We start from the raw sequence: 14,353 nt of genomic DNA, 5'->3' as shown, positions 1-14,353 counted from the left end.
CCTGAGGAACCTTAGCCCAATCCTCCACGGTTCTGGACTCCAGTTAGCTAATAATGTTCGGTTTACGAGCTGCAATCTGCTTCTTCATATCTCACCAATGATTTTCTATAGGGTTCAAGTCAGACACTTGTGACAGCTGCTCTAGAATCTTTTTGGACTTTTTCCGAAACCATGTTTCGGAGGACTTTGAGCTATGTTTGGAAGCATCCTGTTGAAATGTGAAATGATGCCTAAGCTTCAGCTTTCTCTTAGGATTTGCTGATATTTGATTGAGTCATCTTGCCCTCCACACGCTGCAGGTTAACAGGAAGCAAAGCAGTCCAAAAACATCACCGCACAAAGCAGCCCCAGACCATCATCAAGCCATGCTATGCTTCACTGTAGGCATCATCGAGCCACTGCCATGCTTCACTGTAGGTATCACTGAGACAATGCCATGCTTCACTGTAGGCATCACCAAGCTACCACCATGCTGCACCATAGGCATTATCAAGTTACTGCCATACTTCACTGTAGGCATCAAGCAACCGACGCGCTCCGCTGTAGACGTTACGGAGACTCAGTCATGCTTCACTGTAGGCAGCACCGAGCCAGCACCATGCTTAAAGTGATCCTACCAGGTCAAATAATGCTATTAACCTGCAGATATAGCCTGAATCTGCAAGTTAACAGTATTATCAACGTGCCCTGCCACTGTACTGAAAGGGCGACACCTGGGAGAAAATGAACTTTATTCCTTCCTTAAGCCTCCGGCTTTCAATCATGCAGGCGTACCCGGAGTAGTCACTGTCACCACTCACAGCACGGAGAACGGTGGCTGTAAGCACACCTATCTGTACAGAGTCATCTGTCCCTGGAGTGTGCTTACAGCTACCGCTCTCAGTGCTGTGCACAGTGTGCTCCAAGCATGCCTGCATGACTGAAAGCTGGCAGCTCACAGGAGGAATAAAGTTACAGTATCTCCAAGGTCCAACATTGTAGCCATGGACCTTCATAACACTATTAACCTGCAGATAAACTCTATATCTGCAGGCTAATTGCATTATTGGACCAGACAAGTTACCTTTAACTGCTGGCAGAGTGTTCTCTTCAATGTATGCTTCATTCTTCCTCCTGTAGACATACAGTACCAATGATCCATAGATCCAAAAAGTTCCAGTTTTGTTTCATTGCTCCACTGGAAAGAATCTGCAAACTCCTCTGTTTTATTTATATGGTTTTGAGTCTTATTGAAGTCAACTCTTCTTGTATTTTTGGGCTGATAGAGGTGTATGTCTTGGAGTTGGAGTATGGAGACATTCAGTATTTAGCGTGTACTGTACCTTACTGTGCAAATCTTCCTGCATTACATATCTTTTACATTCACGCAATGTATTTTGACCACCAACCTCCTTAGGATTATGGTATTACTAGGAACAATCAATGCTTTTGTATCTTTTTGTTCCTTATTTGTGCAAGACAGTGATATGTTCTTGTAACATTTTGGACCACTCTTGATAAGTGAAGAACATTAATAAGCTAGAGGCCATTGCTCATGAGGATTGACATAAGATTCCTTAGGAACTTTGCTAGAAGCTGGTGTCTGGCTATACATCACATTTTCAACAGGTCATAACGGTCTATGGGAATTTACTAGGTACTTAAGATGCCAGTCATGAAGGGGCTGAATAATTCTAGGACTGCAGTAGAATCATAGGGTCATAGTGTCCAAACCCCTGCAGAAAGCAGTATTCACTAAGCCATCTCAAACAGGTCTCTGTCCAGCCTCTGTTTGAAGACTTCCATTGAAGGAGAACTCACCACCTCTTCTGGCAGTCTGTTCCACTCATTGATCACCCTCACTGTCAAAAAGTTTTTTCTAATATCTAATCTGTATCTTCTCCCTTTCAATTTCATCCCATTGATTCTCGTGTTTCCATGTGCAAATTAGAATACGGATGATCCCTCTACCCTATGACCCTATGAGTAGTCAGTAAAGGTGCCATTTTGTGCTGAATAGAGAAAAGCCACTTGTTATATCAGTTTTGTTGGGTTCATAAAATGGCTCTTGTTCGATTGATTTAACGCAAACTGCAGAAATTTTGCTAATAACTCTAAATTGTAAGGAGGCTGAATAATTTTGATTGCAACTGAAAACGATCAGATTTCCTCAGTTTGACATCATGGGACAGATTTATGTAAAAAAAATTTAAACAAAAACTGTCTTTCTTTCTTTATTTCTCTTTACCATAACAACCAATTGCAAATCATTTTTAAAGAGCAGGATGCCGAAAAAAAGCTGCGCCGTGATTGATTGCTATGGGTAAACCAAGCAGTTTTTCTTTTAGACGGTTTTATTAATATTCTCCATTCTTCACGTATCTGATCTACATGGTCTGTTGTAGAGGCAACTGGTCTTCAGATCCTATAATCCAACCCTTCTGCATCATGATTTCTTTCCTATGCGCCCCTATAGGTTCATCACTGGATTATTGGATGTCATGGAGGCCCTCTGCAGTGCAGAACTTGTAGCACGCCTGATGTGTGAATGTTCCCCCTTGAATCTACATGTTTTATTGTATCACTAAAATTTTATCTGTTTTATGTCAATTTGTAAAAATTGCCAAGTATTTTTATATAATGTAATAGTCATGATCAATATTATTAAATCACATTAACACTTGGCTTGTTGCAATGCTCAACCTGTCGTTTAAATCTTCATTGTTCATCTTTGCTGGTTTTTAGTTTTTCCTTATAGACAACTGATATAAAATGTAATAAATTGCTTGCAAAGTCATGGGCCCCGATTGATCCTTTTTTTTTTAAGTCTCTTTTCTTTTTTTGTCTCATGGTATTCATTACTGTTAAAAATTTACCTTTACTTTGTCTTTAACCTTTATTGCAACTTTTCAATGCAAAAGTCACACATTTTACAAAATGTTACCAAATGCTGCAAAATTACATAAAATCACTCTAGAGAGGGAGTACACTGTATTTGTGCAAAGAAAATTAAGACTTTTAAAAAAATTACTTATGATGAATCAGGCCTAAAATTCTGGAGATCCCAAACCCCACATCAACGGTGAACGAAAAAAAATAATATACAATCACATTAAAAAGTGATTGTGAAAAAGGCAAAAAAGCAGGCAGGCGATCACAAGTATGAAAATCGTGTATGAGTGGCCATGTGATGATCACTTTAGCTGTCAAGCAGGACAAAATCCTGACAGTGAATATAGTACACACTGTTGGGATATGGCAGGCTACAGGGCTTAATTTTCCAGTTAATGTGACTAACATAATTATATCATATGTAGTAATCCTTAACTTGTCAGACACCACAAAACTTTATAGCTGTAGCTATGTATCATGCTATCTGACAAGTTATGGATTGTTACATGTGAACAGGATCAGAACCAAGCACAGAAATACATCACCAGAACCACTACAATTACCAATACAGAAATACAGCGTACTGCGAAGAGTAGCCAGCTCACCGTCTGATGTAGTCTGATGGGACCACCGTGCCAAGGACAGTCCTGCCAAAGCTTAGGTCAGAAGTTGATGAAAGATCAAGTCTATAGTGATTATAGAAGGTAGAAGGGGTTGACCAAATTGCCGCCCAGAAGGATGCCATTGCTCTGGTAGAATGTGCACTGATATTCTCCGGAGGATCTTCACTTCTCGCAGAGTAGGCTAGACGAATGGCATCCCTGATCCATCGGGACAAGGTGCTCTTCGTGTCTCCGTATCTTTTTTACAGCCATGAAAAGATACGAACCGAGCCCTGCACTGCCTCCTGCTCCTGGATCTCTCAATGCATTTTATGACAGTTCTTCTAACGTCCAAGGTGTGGAATTTCTGCTCCTCAGGAGTGGAGGGGTCTCTAAAGAAGGTCGGGAGGAGTATCTCTTGAGATCTATGGAATTTTGTCGATACCTTAGGAAGGTATGAGGGGTCTGCTTTTAATATCAACCTATCTTGGTGTATCTGAAAAAAGGGTGGGTCTATGGATAGAGCTTGGATGTCGCTCACTCTCCTAGTAGACGTTAGTGCTACTAAGAGGGCCGTCTTGAGTGACAGGTATTTTAGAGATATCGTGTCTATCCGTTCGAAGGGGGCTTCCGTTAGGGCGTCTAAGACTAAGTTTAGGTCCCACGAAGGGATTGTAGGTATGTGAACTGGGGCCGTTCGTTCACAAGCTGTAATAAATCGTGATACCCACTTATTCCCTGAAATTCCAAGATAGGAACTATCGGGATTTCTGTGGTATGAGGGGTTGTATGGAACTGCAGAAATTTTTCCCATATTCTTGTATAAATCTGAGTAGTGGACTGCTTCCTGCTCTGTAGGAGCGTAGCAATTAGTGTTTCGGAAAGCCCTCTTGATCTTAGTAGCTGCCTTTCAAATTCCACGCCGTCAAGTGTAAGCTGTCCACTTGGGGGGTGGAAAAAAGGGACTTGGGAGAGTAGGTTGGGAATCGAAGGGTGAACCCAAGGATCTGACACCGACATGGTTCGTAGCCATGAGAACCACGGTCTCTTGGGCCAGAATGGTGCTATCAAAATTACTCTCGCCTTGTCCTCTCTGATCTTCCGAATGACCTGTGGTAGAAGGATTATCGGAGGAAAGGCATTTGCCAGGTTGAATTTCCATGAGGCCTGGAGGGCGTCCAGTATGTCTGGGTGATCTGACAGGGACAGGGAGGCAAATGTTTTTATTTGTCTGTTCTCTTTCGTAGTAAAGAGGTCCACCTGAGGTTGCCCCCATAGAGCTGCTATGTCCTTGAAAATTCGGTGATTGAAGCGCCACTCCCCTTGCCGAAGTGTGGGTCGACTTAAGAAGTCTGCCTCTTGGTTGTTCTTTCCCTTGATATGGAGGACAGAGAGGGACAACAAATAATTTTCGGCTAAGTTTAAGATTCTTGCCGCAGAAGACATCAGAGTCTCTGATCGAGTACCTCCCTGTCTGTTTAAATAGGCCACTGTAGTGGTGTTGTCCTATAGGATCCTGACATGCTTCTGCTGGAGCTGTGGAAGAAAATGATGTAGAGCATAATATACTGCCGTCAGCTCCTTTAAATTAGATGAGTAGCACAGTTTGTCCCTACTCCACCTTCCTTGTCAGAAGCTACTCCCCATATGGGCTCCCCAGCCATGGGGGCTAGCGTCGGTGGTTAAGATATGGGATGGTAATATTACCCATGGGACTCCCGTGGACAGATGATTACTATCTAGCCACCATTGTAGAGAAGTCAAGACTTCCTGGGATAAGGTTATCTTGTTCTCCAGGTGACCACCGCCTGTCCTCTTGGAGGATCTGATGTTGCAGTGTGCGGATGTGATATTGGGCCCACTGAACTGCCGGGGCACAAGAAGTGAGCGACCCCAATAGGGACATTGCCTCTCTCAGAGACATACGTGGTCTATCCATTGCTGCCTCAACCTTATCTTTTATGAGCGCAATTTTTACCTGATCGAGCAGACATCTCTGGGTTGTAGAGTCTAACTGGAACCCTAAGAACATCTGAAGGGAGTGTGGAACAAGTCTGGTCTTCTGGAAGTTGATGATCCAGCCTAGATCCTGCAAAGATGAGACCGTATCAGCCACACATCTAGCACACTGGGTGATCGAGTTCCCAATAACTAAGAAATCATCAAGGTAAGGCACGATTAAGGTGTCTTTCTGACGAAGATAGGCCATCACCTCTAACATCACCTTGGTGAAGATTCTCGGTGCTGTAGAGAGACTGAAGGGCATGGCCTTATACTGAAAGTGATGGATCTTGCCTTCGAATACCACTGCGACCCTTAGGTACCTTTGGTACCTATAATGAATAGGAAAATGATAGTAAGCATCTTTTAAGTCAATTCCTGCCATTACACAGTTTGGAAAGAGAAGTTTAATGGTGGATCTGATTGATTCCATTTTAAACGTATAATTTTTTATAAACGTATTAAGCTTCCTCAAATTTCTGATTGTTCTAAACGTACCATCTGGTTTGGAAACTAAAAACAAAGGCGAGTAGAATCCTCTACCTTCTTGTCCCCCTTGGACTTTTACTAAAACCCCCTTGGATAGTAGACTCCAAATTTCTATTTCGAGGGCCTTTTGTTGCACTATTGAGTTAAGGCGGGCTATGATAAATAAGTCGTGAGGAATATGAAGGAATTGTAATTTTATTCCTTCTTTAATTATATTTAGAATCCATGAACTTGATGTTATTGCTTTCCATTTTGAAAAAAAAATTTCAGTCTACCCTCTACTGGGGGGACTGATTGTTCAGTATTTATTTTCTTTTCGGAATGTTGAACATCTAAACATGCTACCCTTTTGCTTCTCTTCTTTTGTGGGCCATCTAGTTGATCTATCCGTTTGTCTCCTTTTCCCAAACGGTCGCCTTTTAAAGGTTCTCCTGTAGAAAGGGATAGAAGAATCAGGGAAAGCCTTCTTCCTTTCTTTCGCTTTGGCGAGTATGTCATCTAGGGCTTTCCCAAAGAGAAACTCACCCTCGCACGGGGTTGCGCAGATCTTAGATTTTGATTGCGCGTCCCCCTTCCAGCTCTTCATCCATATCACCCGCCTGGCGTTGTTTACAAGACCCGCCGACCTTGCTGCTAGCCGTAGGGTGTCTGCCGATGCATCGGCCATGAAGGCTGCTGCTCCTCTAATTAATGGAATAGCGGCCCGTAGCTTTTCCCGAGACACTTTCTGCTCGATCTGTTGATCTAGTTGGTCCAACCACATGAGCATTGAACTGGCGGTGCATGTGCTGGCTACTGCTGGCTTAAAAATGCATGTAGTAGATTCCCAAGACCTTTTTAATGATGACTCCGCTTTACGGTCTAGTGAGTCGGACAGTAAGCCTGCATCCTCTACTGGAATAGTAGACTGCTTCGAGGTAGAGGCTACAACAGCATCAACTTTTGGAATTTTTGTCCATTTCAATAGATCGTCGTCGCTAAATGGATATTTCCTCTTTCAGGCCGATGGGAGAAAACTTCTTTGATCGTGTTTTTCCCATTCTCTCTTTATTAGGGCCTTAATTGCCGGTATTACTGGAAACGCTCTCCTTTTCCTTTCTGACAAACCCGCAAACATTATATCTTGCGTGGTTTGGGCGCCCTTTGTCTCCTCACACCCCATAGTGTTCCTTACGGATTTGACTAAGTTATCCACACTATCCAGAGGAAAACATGATCGTCCCTCAATTTCTGATGACGACGATGATGATGATGACATGAGTGAGGAATAAGAGATTATCCCCTGTTCCTCCTCCGAATCTGAGCTGAGAGTTAAGCCCCCGTTACACACTGCGATATCGCTAGCAATATCGCTGTAAAGTCACCGATTTTGTGACATTGCAGCGATATTGCTAGCGATATCGCTGCATGTGATACTTACCTCCGACCGGCTCCCCCGCTGGTTATCGCTGATCGCGCAAGAAGCTCCTGGATCATTCCTCGTCGGTCACTTCCTGCGGCGCTTCCTGCTGTGACGATGAGCGACGCGTGGAGCCGGGCGGGAGGATGTCAGGATCGCCACGTCTGACAGGTAAGTAGTGACCCCCTTCCCCAGCGATGTCGCTAGTGAGATCTGCTTGTGTGGCAGCTCACTAGCGACCACCTAGCGATGCACCAGCGATCCTGATCGCTAGGTGTAACGGTACCCTTACTTGTTTTTTGCTCCTAGATTCTGAGGGAGTACTGGCACGGGTGATAGCCTGTAGTTCCTCTCTAATTATGGTCCGTATGTCCTTTGATGACACTTCGGTCCCCTGTCTAGTCTCTCTGGTGCATTGCTTACAGAGCTTTTTGGGGTAGGAGTCAGGGAGAGGCTGAGCGCATAAAGCGCCTTCTTTGTGTTTGGATTTTTCTTTTTTCTTCACCTGGAAAGAGGGGGAGACATGGCGAAAGAAAAAGGGGGGTGTCAGCTTATTAGGCAGAGTATATATTTTGCCCACTCACCCAATGAAGCTTACGGTACCGGATCAGATGGCTGAGACCCAGTCCTGGATCTTGATTCTCCCGTCTCACTCCTGCGAGCAGTGTCCATGGATCCCTTGGTAGCGCGGTCCCTGGAGGAATTGCCCCCAGCAGAGTCCCCTGCTGGAGCGTGCATGTCCCCTGGAGATGACATGGCTCAGTGCTGCTTACCCCGCGGCGCTTGTTTAAATAGCCTTTTCCCTCCTTTTTTTTTTTTTCTTTTACGACCCGGAAGTTGTTCCTCCTCCCCTCCAGGTTCATGCGTCCTCGTGCCTGCACACTTGAGCTCCGCCTCAGCCATCATGCCCCGGAAGTTTACCCATTACTTCCGGGGCTTGGAGCATTTGCGCCGGCCAGCTCTGTATACGGCCCGTGCCTCTCACCATGATGCTGCCGCCACCGCTGCTTGGATCTCCCCTTCTTTTTTTTTTTCTTCGCGCCACTGGCGCACTTACCACTCCTGCAGCGGCGGCCTCTGAGAGATCGGCTCTACCCAGCGCGCTCCTAGGTGAGACCGGGTGGCCCTTCCCGGACCCGGTCATCACCTCTATCTGTCAGACGAGGGGGGAGCCATCTATCGGAAACTCCCCCGACGCTGCCTCTGGACCGCAGCCTCTGCCGTTCTCACGGATACTGCACAGGCGGCGTGCAATGGCCCAGGTATGTCTTCCTGAAGGATAATCCTGGGGTTCCCTGGGAACAGGGAACCAAAACAGAGGAGGAAAGGTGGACCGTCCCCTTTTATCTTTCTGTAGGGTTTCCTGTTCCAATGGGGCGGATTCGATACCTCCAGTGGGTGCTGTCGTGGCAAAGGGTAAAAACTTTTTCTCTACCAGAAGCTGGACTCTCCTCACAGAAATACAGCACTAGAACTACTATCAGTACAGAAATACATCACTAGAAGTACCATCAGTAAAGGAATATATCACTAGAACCACCAACAGAACTGAAATACATCATCAAAACCAAAACCACCATTTAGTTGTACTTGTACCAGGAAGACACGAGTACAATTTAATTCAAGGATCCGACGGTTTACATCTTCTGAGTTGGCTGTCAGTTTCACAAGTGGCTCAGAGAATGGCAGAATCACACTGAGAGACACTTCGGACGGCTGCAAATGCTGTGCCTACCCCCCTTAGATATTCCACTGTCAGTAAGACTCAGCTCTAACAGCTGTAAAAATATAATAAGAAATGAATAGACTTGGAATTTTAGACGAAAAAGCTACATGATGATAAAAGTTGAGAAATAAAGGGGTTGTCTTATCACAATACATGGAGTGTGCTGGGAGTCTGACCACCACTGATCTGATCAGCTGTTACAGGCTCTAGCTGTGGCTGTATGAAAACAATGAATGGAGCTGCACTGTGCATGTCCATTCAATGTATAGTGGCAGCTGCAGAGTACTACAGAACAACTCTTATTCAAAACAATTCAAGGGTATGGGAACCATTCTACAGTACCCTGATATCTTTTGTACATAACCAGCCTAAATTTAAAGTGGATGTCCAGTCAACAGATACTGAGGAACCATCATGACAATAGATCATCAATATCAGATTGGTGTGGGTCCAGCAACTTGCTCCCCACTGATCCGCTGTTACAGGCTCTGACAGGAGGTAAAAAATGGACAAAGCTTCATTGTCCAGCTCCATTCAATACTTAACAGCATGATGTTCCTATTAAAGAGAACAGGTGCTGATCTATAATACTTGAATGCAGCCATTACACATAGAAAGGAGCTGCACACTGGAGCTTTGCGCAATGCTTACACCTGGGTCACCGCCGGAGCCTGTAACAGCTGATCAGTGGGGTGCCAGGACTTGGACCCACCCTGATCTTATATTGATGATCTAGCCTGAGGATCACTCATCAATATCTAATGACTGGGAAAAAATAAAAATGGAAGAAGTAAATGTTTAATTTTCAGTCAGCCCCACCATAAAGAAGAAATGATGCTGTACATAGTACTCCTTGTGGTCCAAAATAAACAAGGTCTTCTGGAACATCAGACAGTCTTTGTAGCAATTCCTTGCTAATAGATAAGGATCCTGAGCCGATGTCTCAGTAGTGATGACTGTAGTGCGGCAGTGTCCACACCGTGCAGTAGTGAGGCAGTGACCCAGTAAAGTTCAAAGCAAAATGTCTTTTTGTGATGGATTCAGCTTACGCTGAGTCGTTTTCTTTAGAGTGGACCCTCTGGGTCGTGGCACCCACCTAGGGCGAGCTGACCTTGTGAGGAACCACCCCTATACAGGGAGTGTCAGGGGCAAGACCAAGGGGGTGAGCCACCACGATTGTTGGAACCAGACGGCCGGCTCAGGTAGACACTAAATACGAGTGTCTGACGACAAAGGACGTGCAGGAAACAAGACAAGACAAGACGTGAATTCAAGGTATCTTCATTAAGGCAAACTCAGGGTAACATCAGGTGCAAGACGTGATAACAGGCAAAACACAGCAAGGTGCGTGCGTGGCACACCAAGATCCATGGCATGGTACGTGCCAGGCGGCACACCTGGGTACAGGCAAGGGCTCAATGGCATCGGACTCCGGACAGCTGGCAACGATCAACATGATCAGGGCATCAGGCTGCGGACATCTGCTCCGGACATAAGGCCGCAGTCATCAGACTTACAATCTCTGGCAGCGATCAGCAGGTCCCGGGCATCCGGCAGGCAAACCAGGGTTCAAGCAAGGAGGCACGACAGATCTCCAGGCATGGTGCATGTTAGGGAACACGCCAAGGTCCAAGGCAAAGTTCCAGGCAGGGTGCGTGCTAGGGGCACACCAGGGTCCAGGGCAAAGTGCAAGGCAAGGTGCGTGTGTAGGGGACATGCCAGGTTCAAAGTACAAAACACGACGCATGTGTAGGGGACACGTCAAGGTTCAAAGTACAAGACATGGTGCGTGTGTAGGGACACGCCAGGGTTCAAGGTCCAAGGCAAGGTCCTGCATGTGCTGAGGGACACGCCAGGGTCAGGGTACAGGGCAAGGTCCTGCACGTGCCAAGGGACACGCCAGTGTCAGGGTACAAGGCAAGGTCCTGCGCATGCCGAGGGACACGCCAGGAGGAGGGTACATGGCAACGTCCTGCGCGTGCCAAGGGACACACCAGGGTCAGGGTACAAGGCAAGGTCCTGCGCATGCCAAGGGACACGCCAGGGTCAGGGTACAAGGCAAGGTCCTGCGCATGCCGAGGGACACGCCAGGGTCAGGGTACAAGGCAAGGTCCTGCGCGTGCCAAGGGACATGCCAGGGTCAGGGTTCAAGGCAAGGTCTAGCGCATGCTAGGAGACACGCCAGGGTTCAGGCTAAGGCAAGGACCTGCACGTGCTAGGAGGCACGCCAGGGTTCAGGCTAAGGCCTGTGCGTGCAAGAGGGCACGACAGGGTACAAGCTAGGGCCTGTACATGCTAGAGGGCACGATAGGGTACATGGCAAGACCTGCACGTACTTTTACAGAAGCACGGGGAGGTATGCCAAGGAGCAGGCTAGGGCCTGTGCATACTATTGGAGAAGCACGCAAAGAACAGTGCAGAGACAGCGTGGGTGCAAGGATGCACAGAGAGCATGGCTGGGGCACTGGCTAGCTGGTCGGGCTGAGGCACAGACAGACGGGCAAGACTGAGGCGAACCCGGCTGAGGCATAACAGGCGACACAGCTGTCATTGGCCGACGAGCACAGCTGAGGCACAAGCAGGCGGGCACGGCTAGGGCGGGCACGGCTGAGGCACAGACAGGAGGCTAGGAAGGCCAGGCGATTGCAAAGGGCACACGAAGAAATAAGGCAAGGCAAGGCAAGAAACAAGGCAAAGCTAGACAAGGTATGGAACAAGGAGCAGAACGTAGGCAGAAGCACAGAGTGGGGTCAGAGAGAGTATTGGGCTAGCAGCGGAGTGTAGGCCGAAGCCCAGAGCCGGATCAAGGGAGAACCTTGAGACTAGCCATGAAATGTGCTAGAGAGCACGATAGGACACAGTCTAGCAGCGGAGTGTAGGCCGAAGCCCAGAGCCGGGTCAAGGCAGAACCTTGAGACTAGACATGGAATGTGCAAGAGAGCACCATAGGGCAGAGTAAGGAAAACCAGGCAAAGACAGAGAACGTGGAAGTACTACAAGGCTCAGAATAGCAAAGGCCAGACATGGTGAAACAGGCAAGGCAGAGAACGAGGAAGGACTACAAGTCTAAGAATAGCTAAGGCAAGACATAGCAAAACAGACTAAGGCAGAGACCACCGGAAGGACTACAAGTCTAAGAATAACAAGGACAAACACAGCACGAGAGACAACATAAAACAAGTTACGAAACAAGAGGCAGAATACAAGCACAGAGCGTGTGCAGAGAAGCACTACAGGGAGCGACCGAGCAGACCAAGCAGCCATGCAGGGAAGCAACACCATACTCAGGCCCCGACCATAGGAAGGGGCGGTCTGATATAGGGCATTAGCACCTGCACTTCCGTGTCAGGACCAGGCGAGGACTTCCGGTTCAGTTCCCCCAGGATCATAGAGAGCATTGCTAGATCAGACTGGGCTGGACCATAGAGAAGGTCACATGATAAGGGGCTCCAGAAACACTGAGAGGTTAGCTGGGTCAGACAGTGCTGGAATATAGGAAAGGTCACATGATCAGGAGCACCAGGAACACAGAGAGGATTGCTGCAGGCAGAGCAGAGACGGCTGGTCACACAACAACGGCGTGTAGCCATGAGGTAAAACACACATGCGCACTGGCAATGGCAGGCAGGCATGAGATGAGGTGCACGTGCACACTGCTCCAGGCATCTTGCAGCACAACAGTCACGAGGTGCATGTGCACACTGCTTCCAGGGATCTTGCAGCAAAAGACATACCGGCATGATAGTTCGGTGCGCTTGCACACTGCTCCAGGGGTCATGTGGCATAACAGACATATGGGCATGTGTGGCGCCCCTGAGGCTCGGTCGCCACAGAGGTACTGCACCTTCTCCTAAGGTGTAGTGCCCCACCATCCAGGTAAGGTGGGAACTCCTTTCCACACTCCAACACTCGCACCCCACACACAACAGGGTAGTTCTGCACAACCACATTGTGGCTCAGTGCTTAGAGAGTAGCAGAGCACCTTTGGTGGTTCCCTGCTTGGAACACTGGACGTGCTGGGAGGTGGGTGGAGTTAAGATACATAAAAGAGTGGGAAAGTGTAGGATGAGAGGTTCAGTCTGACAGAAGGTCAGTCGGGTAGGAAGTCACTCAGACAGGAGTGAGGATCCCTGGAAGAAGGGATGGAGGAAGGAGTGCTGCAGCTGCCTCAGTGATCTGAGCCAGCTGGCACAGGAAAGGAAAAGAAGGAGAAAGACGTAGAACTAAAACCTAAGCTTCCATAAGAAAGACAAGTACGGAACGAAGGAGTAGAGAGAACAGAGAGGACGTGGGTTAGAAGAGGAACTCTGCCTATAGGTTCTCAGCGCAAAGCCAGGGCCCGGTCCCCGAGGTTGTATGGACACTTATGGTTCTGCAGCAGACACCGGTGGAGTAGTTGGCTGTAAATGCATTACTCCCATCTAAGACTTGGGGCACAACAGCAATTGGATAGAGAGCCGGGACTCAGGAGAAGGGAGTCCCCGAAGCAGGCTACAGCTGTCTGCCGTACAAGTAGAGTTCTTGGGAACATCTGTCAGGAGGAACTCCAGCGTACCACGGTACTGGAGATCTTCACACTTAAAGGCGCTATAGAGGAGACATTCAGGAAAGGCACATAAGTTGGTGGAGTGTTGGAGGGGAGCTTTCCATCTTGCCTGGGGGTTGGCTGGGTCCCTGACCCGGAGGACACGGCACAGAAGCGGGCACTACTGACTGTGAATAAAGCTTTGGAACTACATGCCCCGGTGTCCTCCATTCCTTCCTGCGTCCATCTGCCTGACACTGCTACATCCTCTGCGCCAGACACTTCACCACCTAAGTGTCCCCACATCTGCTCTGCCCTGGGACAACAGCCCTGCCTGTGGAGGGCTATACCATCTTTGCTGCACCACACCATCAGTCCCGGAGGATCTGTTTGCAGCGTCGGTTTAACACCTCCCTTGCCGAACACCACAGGTGGCGTCACAAACTATTCCATTCCACTTAAACTACATTACAAACTCCCAATGATTTTTGGGCGCCCAAGGCCATGGACCAGGTCACCGTTGCTGTGACACATCCCCCTGACACCGGCCCGGTGGCGAGTACCCCACAGCCCTGTGAGGGCGACCCACATGACACTTTTAAAGTCCATAAACTCACAAATGAAAAGGCAAAACAGTATCTTCCGGATTGTAGCCGGGACGTCAAGACAGTCCCTATCCGGCACCACCGTGTCACGCTGAGGGGCACCAGGCGTTCGCCTCCCTTGGTTCTGTGTTAACA

At 47.7% G+C, this 14,353-nt stretch overlaps 1 protein-coding gene across 2 annotated transcripts in view; it reads left to right on the top strand.

Annotated features, from left to right (window-relative positions):
* The window catches only part of ACYP2 (acylphosphatase 2), a 253,780-nt gene extending 251,004 nt beyond the window's left edge, over window positions 1-2,776 (top strand). For both annotated transcript variants that reach the window (XM_073553923.1, XM_073553922.1), the window contains exon 5: window positions 2,456-2,776. The gene's annotated coding sequence lies outside the window, so the exon portion shown is untranslated. The remainder of the gene's footprint in view (window positions 1-2,455) is intronic.
* Window positions 2,777-14,353: the final 11,577 nt, after the last annotated feature.

This window comes from Dendrobates tinctorius, unplaced genomic scaffold (genome assembly GCF_039654945.1).
Source record: "Dendrobates tinctorius isolate UK_male_01 unplaced genomic scaffold, ASM3965494v1 ptg000203l, whole genome shotgun sequence".
Taxonomy (NCBI): Eukaryota; Metazoa; Chordata; class Amphibia; order Anura; family Dendrobatidae; genus Dendrobates; species Dendrobates tinctorius.
This window is presented reverse-complemented; position numbering and strand designations above follow the sequence as displayed.